At 37.5% G+C, this 21,440-nt stretch overlaps 1 long non-coding RNA gene across 1 annotated transcript; it reads left to right on the top strand.

Moving 5' to 3' along the window:
• The first annotated feature begins 2,532 nt into the window (after positions 1-2,532).
• Positions 2,533-19,312, top strand: LOC127466842 (uncharacterized). Its single transcript, XR_007902886.1, has 3 exons — positions 2,533-2,608; positions 16,628-16,703; positions 19,187-19,312. It is a non-coding gene; the product is annotated as an uncharacterized LOC127466842 (long non-coding RNA).
• The last annotated feature ends 2,128 nt before the right edge of the window (positions 19,313-21,440 follow it).

The raw sequence follows: 21,440 nt of genomic DNA, 5'->3' as shown, positions 1-21,440 counted from the left end.
TGCCTTGCAATAATTCCCTCTAATACCACAACTCTTCCTAGGATCTGAAATCCCACTGCCTCACCACATGTCCTTTCCAGATCCCTTCCCAATCTCAATGCCCCTATGCCTTGGCAGCTAGTTTTGCTCACTAACCACTTTAGTTCTTTCTGTTTTGCATCCTGTTCCTTGGCTCTTGTTTTTCGGTCTGTCTTGCTGGTTTTGCCAACCCAGTTGTGGTTTCACTGTCTAGTTTCTACTGTTATGTGGTTGTTGTTACCCACAGCACTTCTAGTTCCAATTTTGTACTACCTTACCTCACGTGGGTTTATTTTTTAGTCCTAATTCACTCTCATACCTATTCAGGTTCAGCCTGGTTTTTTTCCTGTTTTAAATGTCCACAGTTCCTCAGTGCTCAGTGAATGCAGGGGAGAGCACTTGTGCTCAGAATTTGGTCCTGGACTCCTCATGGCCCACAGCCACCCAAATTATCAACTGCATAGCTGCATGTAGAGAAGTGATTTGGCATATATGTTATTAGTTTAGTATTCTATCCCCCACCCAAATGTTACCTGTCTTCCTTGTCTTGTGAAGATATTGAACACTGTTGAACAGTCTGACAGTGCCCTCAGGGTTCAGTGGTAATACTAATATTAGATAATAATGATAAATCTGTAAATCACTTGGGACATCCTAGAAAATGCATTTGCTAATCCTTATTTTAAAGTTCAAGACTGGCAGATGTGAGTAACCATTTATTTTCCATTCCACTTTAATCCATCTGGATATAACCTTAGGGGTTTTCTCTCTCTCTTTTTCAAACTTAATGATAATTACTTTAAAGTTTTGCACCATCAGGTGTAATAACCTTTCAGCAGCTATAGTTCCAATTTTATACTGACAGAGGCGGATGTTCTTAGTGCTTACGTTTCCCAAGTTGCCCTAGGCTTTCATTATAGCTGGTTGGAAGGCCCTTTAACGGATGGTTCAGAGTTCAACCCTAATTAAACTGTTCAATTCTTTTCACTTGAGAACTTTATTTTCTCCACTGATTTGAGAGAGATCCATAAGGGTTTTTCTCACAAAGCTTTTAAATTCACTTCTTATATAAGTCATCCTCTATTTGATGTTGAGTGAATTCCGTGCTGTAATAATGGTGATTATCTAGGGCATATTAGAGATTATTTAAAATAGTAAGTAAATACTGGCCATTGAGTTTGTTACCTCTTGTTCATTTACTTAATTGTTGGCTCATCCCAGTGATAAATTCCCAAATATTTACAGCGCTATAATTGCCTTAGACTATGCATAATAAGCAAAATAAACTTTTCTATCCTGTAAATTTGATGGAGTTGTGTACAATTACTCATTAAAGTATCCGTAAATCTTTACAGGTTTGAAATCTTCTGCACTGTTATAATTTCTAAAGACAAAGGCACAGCCTTTGAAATAGTGTTCAATATCGAATCAGTTGCTGAGCTTAAACACTTTGTAATGTTTTAATATAAATATTTTTGTACAAAATGTTGTGCTAAGGATACTGACATTTCAACATTTATTTTTTTGCCTTTATATGTTGAAGCCAAGGACATTTCTATCACATGGATGCTGGTTATTCTGTTGGTTTTTATTTCTAAAAATTGTTCTGCATATCAAGCTGTAATAGATATATATTTTGCAAGAGTCTGTGCAAAATTGCAGAAACAAGATATCTTTAGTAAATATCTTTTCAATTCTAAGCAGAAAAATTTAATTTACATCGAAAGAGTAAAACCTCTATTTGCTACTGATTTTATCTTTGTAGATTCTTTGTAGTGCATGAAAGGTCTTAGGCAGAGTCATAAGTTAATTGTTATTTATATGTTGTTTTTATTTGCCATCTGTCTATTTAGTCTTATCTGACTTGCATTTATTTATTTATTTATGCTCAAATGAAGTATTCTGGGATTGTTTTTAAATTTCTTTTGATCATACCTTATCCAGGTCTTTTTCTCTTTTGATCATGAAGAAAAGTATAAAACAATCTATTTGTGAAATCCTTTCAAATAAAGATAAAACAGATACACATCCAAAATACCTTTCTCAATATGGAAAGCACAGAGGGAATGCATCACCTCTTTCAAAGTAAACCTTGTACATATTCAAGGCATGTAAATAGGAAAAAAAAACCAACAGAGTAAGCAAAAAATTATCTTCCAACTGTCATCTGTAGGGGGATATTAAGTGTTTTAGACTGGTGCTGTGACATGCTTTGGATGCACATACATAACATCTATATTTTTATAATAGTGCTGTGTAAACAACTTTCATTAAACATTTCTCTAACTTGTCTTACATCCAGCAGAATTTTTTTTCTTCTTTAAATTCTGACTTACAAAGAATCTGATCCTGCAGTTTGTACCCAAGCAAATTTTAATTATATATTTCTTACCTTCATAAGTATCCTAGAATGAGTTCATCCTAGATGTTGTTCCTTGCACAAATGAAATGATTAAATGGTAAAGAAAGGTAAGAAAAGAAGACTCTACTTTCTTAAAGTAAACAAAGTTAATATTTAAATATTAGCATTAATATTTTTTCCTTTATTTATTAGTTCAGGAATCCAACTAATGGTCAGAGAGAAATGGAGGTAAGATAAATCCATATTCTGCTTTTACTTTTCCAACCACAGGGATTCTTTCTGATTTAGTTTAATATCATCATGTATCTCGTGAAGTTCAAAATTCAGGTTTATATTAAAGAAACCTTTCTTATCTGCACAAGTACCTTTGCCATATTTTTATGATACTGCAATTATTTGATCTACTTTTCTATAAACACCTAGTATCAAGCAGGACATCAAGGATATTTACAATGACTACCTTCAGGCACAGAAGGCTAATTTCTCTAGACTTCCTCAGTATTAGTAGAGATCCCTTTATGAAATATTTCAGAGTAGCAGCCTAGTCAACAAGCTATGACATGCCTTGTTGAGAAAATGTTCTCCCTCTACTGTATACAACAAACCTAGAGAAGTAAAATTCCTTGCTTAGTCTTCTGGCTTCTGTATAGCCTGCCCTACCCACTGCCAGTACTTGTTAATTTGAGCTTATGTTTCCAAATCTGTACTTTACAAAGGATAGACTCTCCAAAAATTTTAAACCCCCCCGATTCACTTTCATGAACATTTACAGGTGTTATATCTTCCTAACAGACTTCCCACCTTGGTATACATGGTTGTATGTGTAGTTAGGGCCCAATGATAACACAAATTTGTATTTGTGTCTGTATTGCTTATATCGCATATCTTATGCAAATGTTAACCACCACTTAGTCTTCATATTTATTCTCTAGCATAGTCTTCTAATTTCAGCTCACATTTTTGAAGAGCAAAGTATATAGTGATCAGTGATTCTCTCTCTACTCTGTACTATTATCACTGTAGTGAAAGTATTGCATAGTGAAAGAACATTGCATAGTAGAAGTTGCATGAATGTATAAGCATTTTGAAAAGTAAGTAGCTGCCTCCCCAGGTTTCAGTTTTTGTTTCAAAATGTCTCTCATGGGATCCTGCCAAGCAGGTTCCTGACAAGCTGGAATTTGTTTTCCTTAGGTCTAGGGTTGTGATTCTACTCTTTGTCTTGCTCACTCTTCTCAGAATTTTGAACTCCACGATCTTAAGGTTACTGCAGCCAAGGCTGCCCTTGACCTTCACATTCTTGACCACTTCTTAGCTATGTTAGAGCAATAGGTCAAGCAGAGCATCTCCCTAGTCAGTTGACCCCTTCATTAGGAGGAACTCAACTTTTTGTCCACACAGCACAAAAATCTCCCGGATCACTTGCACCCAGCAAATATGTTCTCCCAGCAGATGTCAGAGTGGCTGAAGTCCACAAATGTACCAGGGCATGTGAAAGTGTTGTGTTTAAAGAAGCTTTCATCTTGATATTTCTGATCAGGTGATATGTGACAGCTACATACTACAGTGCCACCCATGTTGGTCTGTCCTCTGATGTAAAAACCTTTGAAAAAAACCATTGCAACTCTTAGTTATGTGAACTGTTCCACCACATTTCTCTATCCCAGTGATATTACTTCTCTACAGTTATGCAAGAACTTGTAGTTTCTCTCTTGAAGTTTCCCTCTTGAAGTTTCCCACACTTCATCCATTTGTGTAAAGGACTTGTGTGCCCCCACTCATGCTAGATTTAGCAGCAGAGTGCAAGTACCTCCTCCTTCATGTTTTCCCCTGGACACATCCTCATCTTCCCCCTGGCTTTCACTTCTCTTTAGATTATAATAAATTTAGTCACATGTTTAGTCATGGAACAGAAGGGGAAAATGTTGTTCTTTAGATAAAAGCATTAAAGAGAGAATTAAAATAGCACATTTGTGTTCCTATGAAGTAAGCAAGCACACGGGCCCTGATGCAGCAAATTACGTGTTCCTGGAAAGAATATTTTATACACATATTCCTGTAAGGAGTTTGACTGTATGGTGTAGAATATCTAAAGATACTCAAAACTGTGGATTGGAAAGTCCATAGTAAGGAATAGAATCTCTTCTTTGGAGAGGGATTTGTAAACTGTGTTATCACCCTTCCTGTGATAAGGTCATAAAACACATAAGGTGGTGCATCTATCTTTGGAAAGTCCAAGGTTTTGAGCAAGGCAATAGTTGATAGGGTTTTTTTTTTCCTGTACAAAATATTAAATTTTGAAAATATATACAGTTCAGGATTAAAATTCTAAATTGTGAAAGGTACTTGAATCAATGCTTGATATACCAAGGTGCTACAAATGCTGTTTCAATTCAGTGTTTATTTGTGACATGTCTCCTGGCATGATATTATTACCTGGCAACTTTGAAAGCTGTTATTGCACTTGTACTCTGTGCTGGAGAACTAGAGTAACTGCACTTTTAGAGTAGACCTCAGGAGAGGATATGCAGCAAATTTAAGTACCCGCTCAAATCTCACCTCATCTATTGACATAGGCTCTAAATGAGCATAAAGGTCAGACAGGCATTTTGGTTTTTTGCTTCTGTGTCTACGTGCAGGATTTGTTTTCATTCTATGAAGGTTTATAGGTGTATCACTGAGTCTTCTGTGTATCTGGTGTGTTTCTACATAACCTTCTTTTTCAATTACTTCAACAGAAAAAAGTTCTTCTTTGTCTGACTCACTGGTCTGGACAGGAGTGAGATAAGTAAGAACTGGTCTAGCAATTTAAACCAAGGTCTGTAAAACAAAGAACTCAGCCATTGTAATTCTGAAGATTGATTCCTGTTTGGTATGAAACGATTAAACCAGCAGAAAAAAATGACTTAAGGACCTCAACCTTTCCTTCCTCAAAGTCAGAATACCCTTCCCTAAGGACCTGTCCCAGCTACCCTCACAGGAATAGCAGAGCATGGAAGAAGGTAGGCTACGACAGACTGTTGGCTGCCATGACATTTGGCAGAAGCCAGAATGAATCACTAGATCTAGCAGAAGACAGAAAGTCACTTCTATCTTCAGCTGAACAAAGCACAATTTCAGAATGTTGTTCTCCTTTTTCTCAGCATTACAAACAAAACTAGGAATAATTTTTTCAGTGTAGCATATTGGAAGGCATTGTCTTCCCCGAGGTTGCTGAACTGGAGTGTAGGTACCATGGGAAAAGAAGATTTGTGATCATGGCTAAGTGTTCAAATGAATCTCCAGTTTCAGTTTCCTCTCTTCAAGTCTATTTTCTTTCTTTTCTGTGTTTTCCTTAGGCATGTGGTTTTTCTTTGTTTATGTACAATGACGACTTCTGTCCTCTTCCCTACTCTGCCTACACAACAGCGTTTTCCTTTTTATGTTCAGTGCTTTCACCTCTCAAGCCCCTCACCTCCTCCAAACGTGTTGCTTCTGCATTAAGACAGAGGAGCAAAACCACAGGGGAAAAAATAAAGCAGTTAGTTCTTCAAAGAACTAGACTGCAGCCTCACTCCCAAACCTGCATACATATTTCTGGGTATGAAAGAAAAGCAGATGAAAGGCTGGTGAGATTTTTTTGGGCTGTTGTGTTGTTAAGGCAGAAAAGTCATAGGAGAAAAGAGGGGAGCTACCAACGAAGTACCAGGCATAGCCTGAACCATTCTTGGGAATGTGGTCCTCAGAAAAGAAGCTTTTTGGACTGAGAATTCCAGGACAGAGCTGCAAACTAAGAGACTTTATTTTTTTCTCTGATCACAGAAAGAGGATTTTCTATTTTTTTAATGTTGATGTAAATAAACAAGGTTGCATTATCAGCATCTCCTCACACAAACAACCTGCAAGTCCCAAAATCTGGCTTAGATCCAAAAAAGGGTAACTATATATTTATGTAGAGTGAATAATACATGAATCCCTTGTTCTCCAAGTGTGATACTGTGTTCTTTACAGTGTCATTCATTAACCTATATGGCACAAACAGTGAGAGGAGGTCAATATATTATTCAATATGTTTGAGTAATTAGGAATTGATTAGCACACAAGAAGCCAAATGAAGAGACACATTTCCCCCAATGACTGAAGTTGTTGAATTAATTGATAAAACCCAGAATCTCTATTTGAGTTCAATTCTGTTACTCTTCACACTTACTCAGATTTTTTTCCTATAGTTTGATGTTGGCATGTTTCAGCGATGTTGCACAGTGCCTTTGGACCCTTAGCCTTTGCAGTGCTAAGGACCTTCTCTTTCCATTTCTGTAGTCTGTTTTTCATTTCCATCTCTGTAAACTTTCAAGTAAATTGCTGGACACCTCCTGGGGAGGACACTTGTCTGGAAACTCCCCTCACTTCCCTACTCAGTTGGCCACTGTGGAGTCTTTCCTTCCCCTTTCCCTTTCTTTCTCTCTTCCCCACCCCTTTTGTTTTAATTTTCCCCCCAAAGTAATTTTTGCTGTTAAATTTGCTATATGCCTTTGGTGCAGACCCTGCTAATCTTCCTGCTAATCTTTGTGCATGTGAACCTGTCAGGGAAAAAAAATTAACTTTAGAAGAAGAAAAGAAATTAGTCTTTCATTTACTTATTATAAAGTGTTTAATTGAAGAGGCATTTTCATGAGAAACATAAAAGAACACTTATATGTTGTTAGAGTGTTTTAATACCTTTTAATCTCCCCCAGTACAAACTTGATGCACATATGCTTTTTTTGTGAGGGATTACTGTTTGGTATAAAATGTTCCTTGAACATGAGTCCTGAAGACCTCTAACCAGTCTCAAGTGGTTCCTCCTACTAGTCCATGCTTCCTAAAGTGACTTTGCAAAATAATTGTTAATTTCATTAGCATCCAAACATTATGTGCCCTTGTAAATACAGTATTGACAACTAACTTAAGGATTTTCAAGAGAAGATTAGTATTGCACTTTCTTGTGTTGTTTGTCTGCTATCCCACTCAGAAGTGAATTCCATAACAATCTGTTGCAGGTTTTTTTATGAATGTCCATCCCATATTTGGCATAAATCACACAATCTATGTAATTTTTTCATATCATGAATTGTTTAGGTTGGAAAACACTCTGAAGATCATGGAGTCCAACTGTTGCCCTATCACTGCCAAATCTACCACTAAGCCATGTCCCTTTGTGTCTACATGTGTCTACATGTGTTCTAAATACCTTCAGGAGTGGTGACTCAACCACTTCCTTAGGCAGCCTGGTCCAATGCTTGACAACCCTTTCCACGAAGAAAATTCTCTTAATATTCAATCTAAACCTTCCCTGGTGCAGCTTGATGCCGTTTCTTCTTGTCTTATGGCTTGTTACCTTGGGAGAAGAGACTGACCCCCACCTGGCTACACCCTCCTTTCAGGTAGTTATAGACAGTGATAAGATTCCCCCTGAGCCTTCTTTTCTTCAGGCTCAACAACCCCAACTCCCTCAGCTGCTCCTCATGTGACTTGTGCTCCAGACCCTCCACCAGCTCTGTTGTCCTTCACTGGATGTGCTCCAGCACCTTAATGTCCAGCAACAAACTGGTGAATGGGCTGGAAAGAATGTCCTGTGAGGAGCAGCTGAGGACTTTTTGCTTGTCTTGTTTGGAGATGTGGAATTAAAGGGGTAATTTCATTGCTCTCTAAAGCTTCCTGGGAGGGGAACTGGAAAGGGAGGTGTTAGTCTCTTGCCCCTGGCATCCAGTGACAGGATGCATGGAAATGGCTCAAAGCTGTGCCAGTGGAGGTTTAGACTGGACATCAGGAAGCATTTCTTTACTGAGAGGGTAATCAGACACTGGAACAGGCTTCTTAGAGTGTGGTCAAAGCCCCAAGCCTATCAGTGTTTAAGAGGCATTTGGATGATGCTTTAACTTTTGGTCAGCCGTCATGTAGTCAGGCAGTTGGACAAGGTGATTGTTGTAGGTCCCTTCCAATTGCAAATATTTTGTTCTATTCTATTCTAATCTAGTCTAGTCTAAACAATTCTTTCAACAGTGATTCTTTACTTTGTTTGCACTTCAGATGTTTCCACTGTCTTTCTTTTAAGGTTTAAATACATATTTTTTTTAGTCTGTCATACCTCAGATGATGCTATGGTTGTAATATCCATCTGATACCTAGTTCTTTTACTCTACTTTGCCCATAAAGTTCTGCTGGTATTTCTTTTAACATTCTAAGTTAGTCAGTGACTAGTTTCAAGATGCACTTTCTCTTTTGAAAACTAAGGGAAATAAATATCTTGCTAGAGAAATATTTCATTCTTTCTGCTTCCTCCACAAATGCTAAATTTCTTTCAATATGGCCTGAAGCCCAGGACAAGCAATATTCTGTACCAGTGACAGGATTAAAATCCAGTATTTTGTAATCCATCAGTGTTGAAATGGGAGCTGTATACCATTGGTAGGGCAGGTCATTGGAAAGGAAATGGAATGTGTGCAGTACTATCTATTAGTCATGTCATTGCTGAAATATCAGACCTCGCACTTGTCATATTATATGTGAAAATGCTATTTATATATCATTATTGCATTTCTACAGTGTGTTAGTGATTGTTTCCCTCTTCTTTAAATGCCTATACAGTTATACTCCTGATATTAGAGGATTTATTCTACTGCTGATGAAAGTGACACTAATAGTATTTCTTAAATACAAAAAAAAATTGCATAATCTTTCTTGGTAAAGTGTAAGAAATACAGGGCATGTCTGACAGATGATAGAGAGATTATGTTGTCATTTGTTTGGCATGCATAAATTTAAGGCCAAAATTACTGGATCATCTAGTTGCTCATAACATTGCATTTCACATTGTCTTTTGAAAATGGATCAAATCTCTAACTGAAGCTTTTTGCCAGCAATGGAAAAAATTCAGGGATTACACATTCTCATCATTTCATTTATCATTGAAATCTTGTACCTTAGCTTTTACACAAGTTTCTGTGAATACAGCTTCAAGCCACTGGTTTCTGCTTTGCTCTCTCCTGATAAGATTAAATAGCTTTAACACCTGGTGTTTCCTCCCTGCAAATGCTCTTTTATTCTGTCATCATCTCACAGCTTCATGTTTTTGGTAAAATGGACGGATCTATTTTTTCTCTCACTGAAAGGCATTTTCTACAACCCTCGAGATATTCTGTATATTTTCAATACTACTGAATTTTCAACAACTTTTTCTAGACATAACTCCTAGACCTAAGTTCAATCTCCCTGGATTACTTTCACCAGTACTGTATACAGCACAGTGATAGCAATGCACCAGATGTTTATGTTTAGTTGATAGTCTGCTATAATTCTTACATGCTTTTTGGTCACTGCTTTTCAGGATACAATCTGTCATGCTTGTGGATTTTACCTCTAGTCTTGCTTTCTACAAATAGAACTTTGCCTTTTACATTAGTAAATTAAATGCTGTTTAAATAGAGGCCAAACTTAGCAAGTGGGAGAGACTGTTCTGCACAATTCCTTTTCCTTATTTATCATTTTGCTAACTGTATGGTCATGTGTAATAATTTTTGACTACCTCACTAATCAAAATGTTGAATAGAATGAAACCTTGTACTTGTGCTTTTGGGACTGCCTGAAAAACACTCCCAATAAATGGAAAACTTTTCAGTGAGAAGAGTGTCCTTCTGGACAAGACGATCAGCACACAGCTGCATAAACACATCATGTTGTGGGTCGTGGGTTGAGCACAGAGGGTAACAGTGAATGGGGTAACATCAGACTGGCGACCTGTCACTAGCTGGGTTCCACAAGGCTCCATCTTGGGCCCTGAGCTCTTCAACATCTTCATAAATGACTTGGACGCAGGACTGGAAGGGATACTAAGCAAATTTGCAGATGACACCAAACTGGGAGGAGCCATTGACTCCCTCTAATGCAGGGAGGCCCTGCAGAGAGACCTTGACAGAGAACTGGGCAATCACCAACCATATGAAGTTCAACAAGGGAGAGTGCTGGATTCTGCACCTCAGATGGGGCAACCCCTGGATGTTCAGACGGACTGGGGAATGAGATGCTGGAAAGCAGTGCCATGGAAAGAGACCTGGGCATCCTGGTTGATGGCAAGTTGAATATGAGTCAGCAGTGCTCTGGCAGCCAGGAGGGCCAACTATGTCCTGGGAGGCATTAGGCAAATCATTGCCAGCCAGTTGAGGGAGATAGTGTCCCACTATGCTCTGTGCTGGGGCAGGCTCAGCTTGAATATTTTGGCAGTTTTAGGCACTGCAATATCAGAAGATATTAAGCCATTAGAGAGTGCCCAAAGGAGGGCAACAAAGATGGTGAAGAGCCTTGAGGGGAAGCTGTATGAGGAGTGGCTGAGGTCACTTGGTCTGTTCAGCCTGGAGGAGACCGAGGGGAGATGTCATTGCAGTCTACAACTTCCTTGTGAGGGGAAGAGGATGGGCAGGCACTGATCTCTTCTCTATGGTGACTAGTGATAGGACGTGAGGGAATGGCCTGAAGTTGTGTCAGGAGAGGTTTAGGTTGGATATTAGAAAAAGGTTCTTCCCCCACAGGGTGGTTGGGCACTCGAACAGGCTTCCTGGGGAAATGGTCACAGCATCAAGGCTGACACAGTTCAAGAAGCGTTTGGACGATGCTCTCAGGCACATAGTGTGACTCTTGGAGATGGTCCTGTGCAGGGCCAATGATTCCATCCAACTCAGCATATTCTGTGATTCTGTGAGTTCTTGAAGGTATTTCAGTAAGGTAGCATCTTATACTGGATCTTAACTACAATGACATTGTGTCCAAGTTCTTAGCTTCCTTGTCTGTCAGTCTTTTAGCTTGATCACAGAGATGGTGTAGCACCATTTCAGGGAGTCTCTTGAGTTTCCGGGATGAATCTGACTTTGCGTGAATAGTAAGTTCATGCATTTTCAAAAGGTATTTCAAGCTCACTTGCATATGCAAGATTTGTGTGTTAAGAACTTCCAAATAAGAATGATTTCTGGCATTTTTGCACCCGACTTTATCTCTCTTCCTGTCTCTGATTCCACTCCATGAAATATAAAAACAACAGAAAAAGAAAGGCCACCCCCAGGTGGCTTTGCTGGGTGGTTCAGAATGTAATACACACCAGAGAGGACAGTGAACATCTTTTTGGGTGACTCCAGGGTCAATCTAGGATACAGTGGTTGTGACAGTTACTCTCCGTGGTAACTTTTATCTTATTTATCACATGCTTCATCAATATCATATGATGCTTCTTTATTAATCACAGTGTAATGTGCATGTAAAATCCTTTTTAAGTTTATGTATTAAGTGTATATATTTCTATTCACCAGTCTTATGAAAAAATGGAATCACTTTTGTTTGATGAGGCCTGTTTTCCCTAACATCAGAATTCTTGACATTAATTGTATTCCTATCTTAAGTGTTTGGGATTCTCCACAATTTTGCTTGGTTATGATGACAGCCTAATCATTTAGGTGTTGAAAACATTTGTTGCTTTAAAGATGTTTCCTGAGATGATCACATATCTATTCTTCTGAAATAGTGTTTGTAATATGAACATGAATCATATTAGCTTTGCCAACTAACCATTTTAAGACTCCTAACTATGAGACATGCCAATGTTAACCTCTTTATCAGTCTTAGATGATTTGAAAATCCAGTCTATCTGATCTTCATTTGAACGTTCAGTACATTACTATTTGGGAAGATACTAGTCAAAATGAAGAATAGCAAAAAATGGATAGAAATATAGTACAACTGGCTGAAAACATATGCCAATGCATTGGTTGAAAGAATTGTGATGAAAAAAGATTTCATCAAGGATTCTTTTTGGAGGTTGATCTCATTTAATAGTTTAATTAATGACCTTGGCAGAAATGGTGGAAATGTGGTAATGAAATTTGCTGATGACAAAATTTGGGAAGTATTATCAATACAAAGAAGAAATTGGATGACCTAAAGGACTCCTGTAATAGAATAGGATTACATTTAATAATAAAAAGTGTCAGGTCATGCATTTAGGGACTAATAACAAGAATTTCTTCCAGAAGCTGGGGACTTATCAGTTGGAAATGACAGCAAAGGATAATGATCTGGGTCAGCCAGGGCGTGACAATAGGGCAGGTCTGTGAAAAGAGAACTTAACACAAGGATGTATATTTCCAGTAGCAAAAGGTGATTATTAGTGCCATTGTACACTATACTGGTGAGACCTTTCTTTGGAATCCTCTTAAACAGCTCTATCTATGTTCAGATCTTCCTGAGCTTTGTAAAGTTAACCTTTTTGAAGGACTGGATATAATATACCAGTTTGTCTACCTTGTTCACCTACTGAGTCCAAATAATTTCAGGCTTGTTGTTTATGCTTCTGCTTTTTGTCCAGTGGGTCCAAGTGAAGGGATAGCTAACCCTGTTGTTCCCAGTGTAAGAATTGTTTATCTGTATCCATCATGTGGTACCTTGTTGAATGATGAGTTTTACTCTCTTTAGAGCCTATGTACACTTTTATATGTAATTGTGCTGCATGGAATTCAGTATATTATTTATATTTATATAGGTTCCAGCCTGTAAAGTGTTTGTCCATGCACAATCATGACTGATAACCATATCCCTCAAAGAGTATAGAGGGCAACAAAAGGGGATTAAGGAGAATTTCTATCCTTTACTGCATGCGAGGTGAAACATAGTGACATAGTATGAGGAAAAGGATGAGATACTTCACGTCTTCTTTGCCTCAGTCTTCAGTAGTAAGGACAGTTGTTCTCTGGGTAGCAGTCCCCTGAGTGGGAAGACAGGGATGGGGAGCAGAATGAAGCCCCCTTATTCCAAGGGAAAATGGTCAGCTACCTGCTACATCACTTAGAAACACACAGGTCACAGAATCCCAGAATCAACCAGATTGGAAAATACCTCTGAGATCATTGAGTCCAACCTATGACCATGGTCAACTAGACCATGGCACTAAGTGCCACATTCATTCTATTCTTAAACACCTCCAGTGTTGGTGACTCCACCACCTCACTAGGGAGCCCATTCCAATGCCCAATCACTCTTTCTGTGAAGAGCTTCTTCCTAATGTCCAACCTAAACCTTCCCTGACACAACTTAAGACTATGCCCTCTTATCTTGTTGCTGATTGCCTGGGAGAAGAGACTGACCCCCACCTGGCTACACCATCCTTTCAGGTAGTTGTAGAGAGTGATAAGGTCTGCGCTGAACCTCCTCTTCTCCAGGCTAAACAACCTCAGCTCCCTCAGCCGCTCCTCACAGGACTTGTGCTTCAGACACTTCACCAGCCTCATTGCCCTTCTTTGGACACCTTCGAGCACCTCAACATCCTTCCTGAACTGAGAGGCCCAGAACTGGACACAGTACCCAAACCTGAATACACAATGAGGTCTTCTGCAGTTCCAGAATTGGAAACAGTCAAATTTCCAGTTTTCATAAACATATTACTGACTTTTTAAAATCATGAAACTTATGACTCAAGGTCCAAGTTACCTTCCAGATTAGCTAGGAAGAGAATATATATCAGAGACAGGTATTTTTCTTCTCAAATGCACGTTTTCTCTGTGAATTTCTGAAACCAAAATGCTTATAAAAATATTTTTATTTCATTGAATCAACATTTTTTTACAAAATCCTTGCTTTGCATTAGAAATTTTTCATATGAAACATCTGCAGAAACTTCTGCAGGACTGGGCCTTAGATTTATAAGGATGCAGGGAACTAACATGGTGTCAGGCTTTCTGACATCATCATATTTCAAAGGAAAGTTGCCATGCAGTTTTAAACTGCCATTACATATCCACTAAAGAGTGATAAGACACTGATGAAATGTTGCAACACAACATGGACATTTTGCTTTATGTGATAGAACACCACAGGTAGCAATCACAACCCTATTCACATTGTTCCTAAGGGAGAAAAAAAAAATGCTTCCTGCATGCCTTTACAGCTGAGCTGGCTGGTAGCTTTATCACTGTATATTGGGGTTTTTAGCCATAGGATTTACTCCATCATTGGATGAGAATATGGGGTTTTTTTGTGTGTGTGATTGTGCATGAAAGGATGGATTGAGTAGCATATCTTTAACAGAACAAAATAAAATAAGTACTAGTGAGGGCTGCATGGTCTGATTTCTGACACCCATTCAAAGACTTCACAACTCCAGATGACGTTTTTAATTTTCTGCTTTCAAAAACAATATTTCATACATCTAATGCTTATCTCTGAGTTTCTGGCTCTCCACTCCTGACAGGAACCAAAGAGAAATAGATATGCCAGATGCATGCCTTTGTCTGCTCCCTAACAGATCTTTCCTTGTAAATTCATGTAGTGAAGGGAAATGAAGGGCAAATAGAAGTAATAGGTAATGCACTTTTTGTGTAAATGGTCACAACAGATATTCAATACATGGTAGTAAAAGGGTTTTACAGGAAAAGGGGCAAGAAAAGTTAGACAATGGTAATTCTGAATTAAGAATATCTTTTCAATATTTAAAACTCCACAGAGGTTTTTTTGGAAGCAGCTACAAAAGATGTAAATCAGTGATGAGAAGTAATTCAAAAGAGGATGAAATACTTCCACAAGTGTTTTAAGAAATTATTCACAAAATTATTTTATATAGAAAGATAAGTTGAGGAATATATTTGAAGTGAAACATCAGTTAACTAACTGATGTATTCATGGAGTGTTCAGGTTGCATTCAGCTTGCATTCACTCAGCAGCATATGGAGAAAACAGAGCTTTGATTCATCCAAAAGGTTAACTTATCCACTGTTGTCTACACAACAGTGTAGACAAGGCTTTCTTTCAACTTCATTACCTGAATAATTTTGTCTGAAGTATGGAACTAAAAGTGATCCAACCATTTATCCTCTCCCCATCGATGTGCAAAGGGGGAGCCAAAGGAGATGGCTTTCTGGGTGAGAAGAGGCTTCTGTTGTGCCTGGATCTGCCTTCTCTCCCTGCCATGGCACCTAAGGGAGTACAGTCGATAGACAGTGGAGACATTCTCAACTAAACCTGAAGAACTCAGCATGGAACTCAGAATACGCCATAGCACATTTTTAAGGCAAAAATGACCTTAAAAATGGCCTTTTCTGGTAACCCTGAGACGTGTGTGATTGTGCATGAAAGGATGGATTGAGTAACATATCTTTAACAGAACAAAATAAAATAAATACTAGTGAGGGCTACATGGTCTGATTTCTGACACTCATTCAAAGACTTCACAACTCCTGCTAAGAAGCACTGCTACCCCAGCTTCACTTGGGTTTCATACTAGACAGAAAGGTGCATGACAGAAGCTCCTATTTTTTAGTGGAATGAAGCCAGTAGTGTGTCACGACTCATTTGCTGATTCCTTTGGAGCCATCCCAGCTGTTATTTGGAACATATCAGTGAGTGCCATTACCGTCTTCAAAGGAAAAGTCTTGATCAGAGCAACCGTACTGGTATTTTAATCTACCTTTTTTGTGTCCAATTGGTCCCACAGAGTACGAAGAAAGAAATATGCTTGTCTTAAATATTGTGTATCAGAGCTAATCGCACTATTAGCACTGGATTTCTTTTTCAGCTATTCTCTCATCTTGCTTCAATTGCAAATTAATTTGTCTGACCAGCAAAAGAAAAATGAGAAATAACTTTGGAAAAGTTTAAAACAATACTTATTGTCATTTGCAATAGAACATTATGCAAATAGTTGCTGGCTAGAAAGGGAAAGGGAAGTGTGCCAAGATAAAGTGACAAGGGAGACAAGCAGAGAGAAAGAAGGATTTGCTTTTTGCAGACCTGACTACCTGACTGGTTGAGTTGACCAGAAAAATAATTACAAATCTCCTAAGTCTTAAGGAGACCGTACTGCAGCATCTTGCATCACAAATCCTGCTTTTGGAAAACAGTATCTGAGAAGCAATGACATTGGACTATTGCAAGTTCTAAGATTTTGAAGTAGCCTTGCATTCTCTTTTTATCATCGATACTCTTCACCACAATTACTTCTGTCTCTTCTCCTAATTAGTGAGGAGGCAAGTGGGCAGAGTGTGTTGAGTTAAACAGTATCCTACTCTTAACTCTTATAACATCATCATTAAAATAATGTATAATATCACAAGTACAGGTTTATAGTTTTGCCCGATTACCTGCAAGAGAGGAACTTAAAAACTGTGCATAGTTTAGTATGCTGAATGTGGACATAAAATGATAAACATGCCACAAGTTTATGGTGGATGTTTATAACTGTATGTTGATTTTCTGATTCAGGTTATGACCACTGCAGAAGATTATGGTTTCAATATTTTGCTCTGCCAAATTCCAGAAAGCAGCTATGTTATTGATGGTAAGTTATTTACTGAAGTTGATTTCAGTTCCGTATTGTGGCCAGACTGAAAATAATATTTAAGTAGACAAGAAAAAGAAGACACTTGTTACTTAAGAGAGAGCAGTATTTGCGAGTATGAAGACAACTTCAAAAAATTGAATGTCTATTGAACAGTAATTAAAATAACTTTTTTGCATGCTTTGCATGCTTTCTGAGATAGTTAAACAGAGAATTTTGTTTTCCTGGAATTGTTCAGATATACAGTGGGCAAAGCTCCAAGGAGATGAAAACTCTCATTTTAGCAGATGTTTTAGCAAACAGCATTCCTGATGAAATTTCTGGAGGACTTTTGATCAAAAGTCTATAAAAATGACTACCTTACCTCATATGTTTACATTATTTTCTTAAATTTTCTGCCCTCATGCATACCCCAGATTTAGTTGTATTTAACAAGTTTGATGTCCATAGACAATAATACATTATGGTTGGTGACACACCATTATTTTTTCAATATTTTTGCTATATCATCACAAATTAAAGGTCTGGAATTTCTTGTAATATCATGTTCCAAAAAAGTGTTGATGTACCGTGACGTTTTGGACATATCAGAGATTTTCAGGATTACTGTGACTTTTAATGATGAAAAATTGTTCAGATTCCAGAATCTGAACAGAACCAGATCTACATGCTTTCTTGATGTTCTGTACCAATTTTAGGAAGCAAAGTTCTTTCATCTTTATCTTGCTGTGTAAAAAATATTATGAATTACCTAAGAGGGGTGTTTTTATCTAAACCTTTTGTAAGTGCTTGTACACATAAGCAGGCCTTTCCTATTAGAACTTGAATAAAGCAAAAAATTGCACTTGACTATGAAGTGCATGTGTGCTTTGCATTCTGAGTGGAGTACAAAGCTCAGTGTACTTATGTGTTATAAAATCAAAATCAAGTAATGATGAAGTTTGGGTTATAGGATCAGCAATGTTTTCTTCTCATTTTTTTCTTTTTGTATTCTTGCACAATTCCAGACACAATGATTTTCTGGCCTAAGTGTGAGGTTCCCAAATGCTACCATAATAAACAAAAGAAAAAAACCCTATTATTTTCTTATTCATCATTCCCTCTAATGCTGCCCTCAAATATTATTTTCATTTTCTGTAAAGAATGCTTGATTTTTAGAGTGTTCCATTTAGAAAAAAGACACAACCAAACAAGGAATCAATTCTATTATTTCTGTAGAACAATCTGTATAACACACATGCAAACTAGGTCTCATGGGAAGTAAACATTTTAGCACATCCAGCTTCTTATTGTGGACCATCATATGTCTGATGTACACTAATGTTATAAAATATATTGCTCTGATAAGCTCCATAATTACTTAATTATAGTATTTTCTTTAGTGCAGTTGAAACCAGTTAAATATTGCACAGAAGTAGTTTTGCACATAATTTTTTACCTTTTTTTCTGACATTTTATACCCAATTTTCTGTTATGCAGGCGTAGCACTGTTTTTAGGTAAGAATATTTAGCACTAATCTCAGCAAGTGAGTTTATACAGTGAGTTTATGAATTTTTAAACACTATAAACGACAATGGCTGTATTAAATGAGCTCTTTATGTTCCAAGTTGTTTGGTATAAATGTGCAATAACCATTGCGGAAAATTTGAAACTCTTATGATGAAGATGTATGTTAGATAAAAAAAAGAATTCTTTTTAAAAAATAAACTCCACCCATTTTGTTTCTTCCGCCTTGCTTTCTTGACCTTCCTCCCCCCTCGTATTTTGTAGTTCACCTGACTTAAGTTGAATGATTACCGAAAAAAGACTCCTGGATGCTTTTAATAACTCATCTGTATTACCAGCTTTGTAGATGGCATTCTTCTTTTTGGGTAGATACTGATCAAAAACCTCAGTGGTGCATTGTGAAGTACTGCTCTTTTATGAATGCCTCTCATCTTGATGTTCCTCACAAAAATTACTATTACTATTTTTTATCCTATATTATCTTTCTATCTGCACATAGGAAGGCTAATCATAACCTGTTTCTCAGGCAGTATACATTTACAGTTTACAGTCTATGCACAGGACAGGGTAACGATTGCTTAAAATGTGTGAGCATGAAGACACACTGACATGTTGGTTAGCATCACTGACAGTGATCTTAGCTGTAAATCATAGTTTCAACAAGTGATTTGAAGGCAGAGAAATAAAATCTACAATCCTTAGTAAAAATTCTATGAGTTTGCATGGGACAAGGTGAAAATGTTGTTAGAAAATGGAGTAAGTAGGCAGTGGAGTCTGACCTCATGGAACAAACTGAGGTGAAAGTTAACCCCAACTGAATTAGAGCTGTTAGGTTAGAAGTGGACTGGAGCTTGAAATGGAAACATATCCTTTGCTTGAGGTGTTACAAAAATACAAGAACGAAGAAGGGTAGTCAGTTATCAGTGTGACACAGGCAGTGTTCAAGCCATAATTGGTCTTTTACTTTTGTTTGCAGGCAACACTACAAACTGCTGTAGGGTGAGACAACATGCAGTTTCAGTTGTATTCTTAACGGCCTTTTATGTCTGAAGACTTTGCAAACACTACAGAAACCACTTAAAGCAAAGATGTGACTTTCAGAAAAAAACTGCAGGTAACATCTCTGGGAAAAAGTACCTCTTCTGTGAATAGCTACTTTAAAAAATGTTTATGTTTATTTGAAAACATTTCTATGGGACTTGTTCTGTCATCTGCAGAGGAATATATGAAAGCTTGGACTAAATCTATACCAACTTTTTCATGTAGCTGCTGTTATGTTAAGCATAAAAGTGGATATAAGCCACATATTTAGTTTTCTACAAATGGATCTACAAAAAAATAAATCCCAGTGCCAGGTACTGTTGCAGATCTGTGACTTGCTGCTGGAGAAATATTTTAATGAGAAAAATGTCATTTTAGTTTGTTATGCGACTGTGACATTACAAATGGAAAAAAACATGTAACACATTCTGACTTTAGTATTATGAGACATTTAACCATGAAAATTTGAGGAGACCATATTAGGAGATATATCCCTGAACAAGTTCAAGAAAATGTCAGCAGTATTTGTGCTGATACAATACATGGGCTATGGACAGTTCCAAGTCTAGGCTCGAGGTGTACTGGCAAGGTCATTAGCTGTCTTTCTGAGTGCTCAGGAGAATGCTAAAGTAGTGGTCTGCCTCTTCTGCCTGCTCTCTTTGTTTTTCCCTGTTCCCTCCGTGTTCATTTTTTGACAAACCAGGCTTTTGCGTTACATTTAGAATTCTTAACAGTTCTTCAATAAATGCTGCTACTGTAGTCAGTGAGACCAAGCATCATCATAATTCCAAGAGATCAACTAGACATGATTGTGTCAATAGGTGCTTTGTTTTCTCAGCACTGAGGATTTCTTTGAGCTTCACAGACTGCAAAGCAAATATGCTTCCTGCCCCAAAGAAAGGAATATATATGTATATGTGTATGTATTTTGAACAAGGGTTTTTCTGCATCATAATATTTTAGGCAAGATATCAATTCAAGAGAATGAATTCTGGATTATTTGTTATTGGGAGGACACAGTTTGCCTAATCATGGCTTATTCATTGTACATACCAATGGTTTTAAACAAAATTCTTAATATTTCAGAATGGTCAAAGAGCATTATCAGTTTGTGTATGCCTAGAATAGTGTTTTCTTCCTTTGGCAATTCATAAACACAGTCTGGTATGCAGACCGTGACTGGTCAGCCAAAACCTATCTTCCTGTTTCCGATTCACTTTGAAGCATATAACGAGTCTCCACTTCTACTCCCACTTAAGACAATTATTGTTTTGGAAGCAAACTAAAACACGTGAGTTTTATGGATTCAGAAATGGCTTTCTCTGGGCATTTGAATAGATGAAGCTTTGCTTACTCAAATGTTCAGAAAAGGCAGTTGTACACACAATGTGAAGCTATGTGAAGCAGAATTTAATTTCTAAATAGCACCATTTTTTTTCATTTTGAGTTAAAACTCTACAAGTTTGCATACCTAAGCGGGAGTCAAGGTACCCAGGATCTCTCTGGAACCTGTCTCTCCATTAGGGGAAAGAACCCTCTATGAACAATACAGCCCTGGAATGAGCTTTCTTTTAACTGGTATAATAAGATGACTCTGTCACAAAATGAACTATTTGCTGATAAACTGGAATAGTAAGACATATTATCGATTTTTATATCACAATGTAAAATTCATGGTGTTAATTGATTACCAAAGATGATGTTAATTGATTACCAAAGGTATCAAAGTTATTACTGCCATGATTAAATTATGACTGTGCATCATATCTGGGATTTTGCAACAATGTATTAAAAAGGTAACTGTAGTTCTGGTCTTATCAGTAGGTTTTCATATTCAAGTATTAGGTGACTTTAAATATACTGACTAAAAATAGTATTATTTTCTTTTCCCATATAAATAAATGAACTTTTCATGCCTTCCTTTGCATCTCGAATTCTTACATAGTGAAAAGTATCACAAGACCAGATGAAGACCCAACAAGGATGTCTGGTTGTAGCGGTGAGAACACCTTTTATTAAAAAAGAAACTTTTGAGTCATGGCTCCAGACCAAAAGCAGAGCTTTAAATGTCTCTGTTCCCCGACTTGTCTGGTCATTAGGGGTCCAGGCCTAGCCTGGCCCACCTGACTATTTTCTTGGTTTGGCAGGTCAGTTTTGAAGGCAGGTGGCATATCTTGCCCCTCACAATA

This window comes from Manacus candei, unplaced genomic scaffold, assembly GCF_025592945.1.
Source record: "Manacus candei isolate 608988 ecotype Guabito, Panama unplaced genomic scaffold, ASM2559294v1 h1tg000011l, whole genome shotgun sequence".
NCBI classification, from domain to species: Eukaryota; Metazoa; Chordata; class Aves; order Passeriformes; family Pipridae; genus Manacus; species Manacus candei.
The sequence above is the reverse complement of the archived record's forward strand: the minus strand, read 5'-3'. Positions and strand labels throughout refer to the sequence as shown.